Below are 5,707 nucleotides of genomic sequence, written 5' to 3'. Positions count from 1 at the left end.
GTGGAAGGGGCGGGCCGGGGAGGCGGATTTAGTGGAGGGGCGGGCGGGAGGGGGATTTAGTGGAAGGGGCGGGCCGGGAGGGGGATTTATGGAAGGGGCGGGCGGGAGGGGGATTTCGTGGAAGGGGCGGGCGGATGGGGGATTTAGTGGAGGGGCGGGCGGGAGGGGGATTTAGTGGAAGGGGCGGGAGGGGGATTTAGTGGAAGGGGCGGTGGGGCGGGCGGGAGGGGGATTTAGTGGAAGGGGCGGCGCCGGGAGGGGGATTTAGTGGAAGGGGCGGGCGGGCGGGAGGGGGATTTAGTGGAAGGGGCGGGCGGGCGGGAGGGGGATTTAGTGGAAGGGGCGGGCGGGCGGGAGGGGGATTTAGGGGAAGGGGCGGGTTGGCGGGAGGGGGATTTAGTGGAAGGGGTGGGCGGGCGGGAGGGGGATTTAGTGGAAGGGGCGGGCGGGCGGGAGGGGGATTTAGTGGAAGGGGCGGGCGGGCGGGAGGGGGATTTAGTGGAAGGGGCGGGGGCTTTGGTTGAAGAGCGGAGGGCTTTGGTGTGGGCGGTGGCTTTGTTAGAAAGGAAGGGAGGGCGGGGTCTTAAAAGGAAGGGGCGGGAGGGCTGCGGCCCGGAACGATGCGGGGGCGGAAGGGGGCTTGTATGGAACGAAGGGGTGGTAGAGCGGGGGCCTGGAAGTAAGGGGTGGGAAAGTGGGTGGTAGGGCAGGGGCTTTGAAGGAAGGGGTGGGAGGGCATGGGCTTGGAACTAAGGGGTTGGAGGGCGGGGCTTGTGTGGAAGGAAGGGGTGGGAGGGAGGGGTCTGGTGTCGAGGAGGGCAATGGAAGCTAGATGTTGGCAGGATACTGCCCTGAACAGTCTTCCGGTCCAGCGCTGAAAAAAATAGAGAAACATTTTAGAAATTGTTGAAATAAGGTAAAAACTACAGACAAATACTTGTTCTTTAGATATAAAATGCTGGGGCTACAGAATATCCGCTACCTGTAATGGTACCTTTCATTCTTGTATTGGTTACCTGGCGCCTGTGGGAAAACCCATTTGGTAAGGTGGATATGTAAGCTAGCGCTACAGCGGCCGTTTGTGCCTCACCCCCCATTGGCCACCAGGGAATCAGCAGTGATATCTGTAGGGCAGATCGTTACTCAGTCACAAGAATGTTAAATGGCCACAAAGGCCAGCACATGATACAGTTGGGCTCATTCATCAACACTGGGCAAAACTGCACCTGGGCAGTAACCCATAGCAACCATATAGCTATTACCTTTGTTCAGTCAGTTACACGTAGAACTATGAAAACAAACATCTTATTGGCCACTGTTTATTACCTCCCCAGTGCAGAGTGTTGGTAGTTACAACCAAATCTCCTCCTCCTCCACCTCCTGGAAGATGGGGCTTGATTGGAAGGAAGGGGTGGGAGGGAGGGGGCATGGAACAAAGCGGGGGGCGGGTGGGGGCTTCTGTGGATCGAAGGAGTGGGAGAGTGGGGGCCTGGAACTAAGGAGTTGGAGGTTGGGGCTTGATTGGAAGGAAGGGGTGGGAGGGAGGGGGCTTGGAACAAAGCGGGGGGGCGGGAGGGGGCTTGTATGGAACGAAGGGGTGGGAGAGTGGGGTCCTGGAACTAAGGGATTGGAGGATGGGGCTTGATTGGAAGGAAGGGGTGGGAGGGAGGGGGCTTGGAACAAAGCGGGGGGCGGGTGGGGGCTTGTGTGGAACAAAGGGGTGGGAGAGTGGGGGCCTGGAACTAAGGGGTTGGAGGGTGGGGCTTGATTGGAAGGAAGGGGTGGGAGGGAGGGGGCTTGGAACAAAGCGGGGGGCGGGTGGGGGCTTGTGTGGAACGAAGGGGTATGAGAGTGGGGTCCTGGAACTAAGGGGTTCTTCCTCCTGTTGAAGACATAAAAAAAAGATTTTTTTTAAAAATGCCATGGCTGAAAGTAAAGCAAAGTTTTGAAAAGTCTTATTTGATATAAATATATGAGAAATAGAAGGTGTATGTTGCTGTGTAACACAAGGCATAATAATAACATGTTTGTGTTAGGCTGATGCCACACGTGGCAGATTGTGGGACTTGCAGGCTAAGAGTCGGGCCCTATGCTGGCATCATGTCCCCAGAACCATTGCGTTGGCCTGGGTGCAGGCACACATGGCGGATTTCGGCCCAGAAATGCGTGAGTATTTAATTCTTCTTCAAAGCCCCACTGTGTGTGCCTGTGCCCGGGCTGACGCAATGGTTCTGGGTGCAGACCAGGAAGAAGCTCATGCCGGTGTAGGGGCTGATTCTTGGCTACTAAAGAAACAAATTGCCACCCCAAAGTGAATCTGCATTTGATATTCTCTTAAAATGTTTTTCTCTATTGTGACCCTATTATTTTTTCTTACCTGACAGATGTCCGTGTCAGGGATCTCTGGAGTCTCCTGATTAAAGAAAAGGTAAGAGAAAGATGTTGCACGTTGTAATAAAGCAGCTAATATACAGCCTTACGTAAAATATAGAGTGATTTTTATTTGCCCCCTACTCTCCCCTCTCTTATGCTTACCCGGCAGTTGTCTATAGCCGGCTCCATTTTGTGCTCTGGTTTCTCCTCCTAAGAGAAATAAAGTTACCTGATCAGTTTACTATAACTCTGTAGTTTAGTATGTAAAAAGGACCTTGTACAATACAAATTCAAATTCACAAGTTCCAAAACCCAAACCATGTTATGTATGTTTATTTTTTACTACTTAGCTGGCAGTTTTTGCCAGGGATTTCTGGTGGTTCCTGGTTAAGAGATGAAAGTCAAGTTATCAAATCAACTCAGCTTTTTAGAAAGAAGTGAATATAAGTTATATGTAATATTCAGGGACTGGTGTTTTATTATTGAATTATTTGCTACTCACTTGGCAAACGGCGTTGCCAGATCCAACCGATGGTACCTGGTTAAGAGAGGAAAATTGATCAGAGCCATGGATGTCTTCTAAATTGGGGGGGACAGTGCTAGAACTATTGTATGTACTGATTCATATGTGGATGGAATTAACATTTATATCACAAGTTATATGGGTACGGGGTTCATTGGCTATAGGTGTCTGTTTGCAAACAGTCATATTAAATGGTAAATTCTGTTAAAGTCAACACAACATTTAGGAAGAAGCTAATGATATAAGGAATCTATGATACCGACTCCTTTACTACTTACCAGGCAGATAAATTCCTGGGGCTCCTCAGTGGGCTCCTCCTGGGTGAGTGAAACAAAAGTTGACATTACTTTATGGAAAGAGAAGGCCTAAGCACACATCTGGGTTTAGGCTTCCAGGTAACAGGATTTTCTCGGTAAGATATTTTACCACCTCAGACCAGTACAAATATATAGAAGGGCAAGCCCAGCATCTGCATATTGACATACGGGGCAGGGGGCATTGGGTTTTTGCCTATGGTATTTAGCTTCAGGGGGTAATATATGTCCTATGAATTATTCCAAATCTTATCTTTTGTGGAAATCAGATAACTATACATTTCACATGGGGCTTCTTCCCACAAATCTTCCTCTAGGTTAGGAAGATCTCTGACCCATTAAAAATATGTTAATATTAAAAATATGTTAATATGTTTGGTGTTCGCTTTCATGGGCCCCAAACAGAACAATGTTTAGAGATCATCAGTAACTGAGTTGGAGGACAAATTTGTCCCTCCATGAAGTTTCCCACAGAATGAAATATGTGAAATAAAATCCTTACCTTGCCGAAGCAAGGGAAAAAACGCCTCAAACGCTTGAACACTTTGTTCATCGCTCGCTGAAAAAAAGAAAAACATCACGTTAGCACTTCCCAATACTGTGTTCTATGTACAATTTATTTAATTTTTGGCGAGCAGCGAATTTTCCCGCCCAGCACTACTATAGAGCTGAAAGCGGATACCCAGGCAGGAGAATTACCCCTTAAAATACCCCCTGAGAAAGGAGTTCCTGCCCAATACCGCTGTCAGATCTAAAGGCTTTTCTTGCTGGGCCCGTGCCCTTTTTGATAATGAGAAGCACAGTCCCAGGAAAGAGATAAGCCGCCTAACAAGTTGCCCCCCCCCCACCCCAGTAAATTGAGACTTGCTGTAGAAGAAATCATAAACTGTTTCACTGGTTCCCATTTGCTACATTACCTCTTAAATGAAGCTCTCCAGGTGATGTTAAAAAAAAAGATGGAATGGAGGGGCCGGCCCAGGGCCGGAGTCCCTAAGGGACCCCCTCAGTAGGTGCTGGCTCTCCTCTAGGCTCGTTCAACTAAAGATGGAAAAGGTGAACTGAGGAGAAGCCAGAAAAATCACAGTCTAAAAAAACTGGTTAAGCGCCGAAGCAGCAAAACGCCAACTAGTCGCACACCGCAGCAATCTGTATAGAGACGGGAATAAAAAGGGCAAGTCAGCTTCATGGATAATGCATTTACCATTTTAACGTGCAACATTGCATGAGGGGCCCCATTCAAAGTGTTCCCCCGAAATCTCACGCTTACTAACACTCAGGCTGGGATTCCATTTGGTACCTAGGGGGTTAAATTGGTACTAGGGCTCATTTACTAACATAGGTGCCTAAATGCAAGTTGCAGTTGCCAATAGCAACCAATCAGTAATTGGCTGTTACCATTCCCCTAAGGGGCATCACCATAATTTCAGAAGCACTGATTTAGATTTACCCCCTGCAATAGTAAGAAATAGTAAATCAGGCCCTGTGTCCATGGTAAGTGCAAGTACATTCAGTTACACATTAAGGTTGGTACATAAGGGCAGGCAGATACCCGGGGGCAGAGGGGCAAAACTCTTAGCAGCCTGTCAGTACTGCCCAACCCTGGGTCTGTGTCTCCCAACCAGCGCTAGGAGGAAAGGCGCCTGCAATTCTCCAAATTCACTAAAGTCGTTGACAGGAGCAACATCCCCTAGTCTGGGGGGGGGTAGTCACCCAACTATTGCCCCTCTTTTTTAGCTAAAATAAGGGTTTTTAGGCAAAACATCTACTACAGGAGAGATGCTTGCTTACCTCTCACCACAATGGCAACCAACGGACTCTACCAACTGTCACTATCCTAGAGTGAAGGCAGCTCTCATCATATGACAAATTTTTATGGGCTTTATTTGCCCTTAGATGTGCAGTACATACATTGTATGTACTTATTGTGTACCCAGGTTGGTACATAAGGGCAGGGCAGATACCCGGGGGCAGAGGGGCAAAACTCTTAGGAGCCTGTCAGTACTGGGAACAACAAGCCCATTTTAGTGGAAAATTCTCCAAATTCACTAAAACCAGTGACAGGAGCAGCATCCCCTAGTCTGGGGGGGGGGGAGTCAACCAACTATTGCCCCTCTTTTTTAGCTAAAATAAGGGTTTTTAGGCAAAACATCTATCAGAGGAGATGCACGCTTACCTCTCACCACAATGGCAACCAACGGACTGTACCAACTGTCACTTTCCTAGGGTGAAGGCAGCTCTCATCACATTGACATCACATGGACATCACAATGCAGGCGCTGCTGTTAAAGGTTAAGGGGTATAGTTATCATGCTGTGTAAAAAGTGGAGTAAAGCATTACCGGTGATGTTACCCAGGGCAACGAATAAGCAATTAGATTTCAACAGCTAGAAAACCAAATCAAAGCATCTGATTGGCTGCTATATATCACCGGTGATGTTTTACTCCACTTTTTACACAGCATGATAAATATACCCCTAAGTGTACCCTTTTGATGAGT

The 5,707-nt window shown here is 48.4% G+C and overlaps 1 long non-coding RNA gene across 1 annotated transcript; it reads right to left on the bottom strand.

Annotated features, from left to right (window-relative positions):
* Positions 1-2,379: 2,379 nt before the first annotated feature.
* LOC116411655 lies at positions 2,380-4,571 on the bottom strand. The gene is made up of 6 exons (XR_004223252.1): positions 4,128-4,571; positions 3,713-3,769; positions 3,175-3,213; positions 2,876-2,911; positions 2,536-2,583; positions 2,380-2,413 (listed from the first exon to the last, which is right to left on the bottom strand). It is a non-coding gene; the product is annotated as an uncharacterized LOC116411655 (long non-coding RNA).
* Positions 4,572-5,707: the final 1,136 nt, after the last annotated feature.

This window comes from Xenopus tropicalis, chromosome 6, assembly GCF_000004195.4.
Source record: "Xenopus tropicalis strain Nigerian chromosome 6, UCB_Xtro_10.0, whole genome shotgun sequence".
NCBI lineage: Eukaryota > Metazoa > Chordata > Amphibia > Anura > Pipidae > Xenopus > Xenopus tropicalis.
Note: the sequence above shows the minus strand (reverse complement) of the source record. Positions and strands in the feature narration are given on the sequence as shown.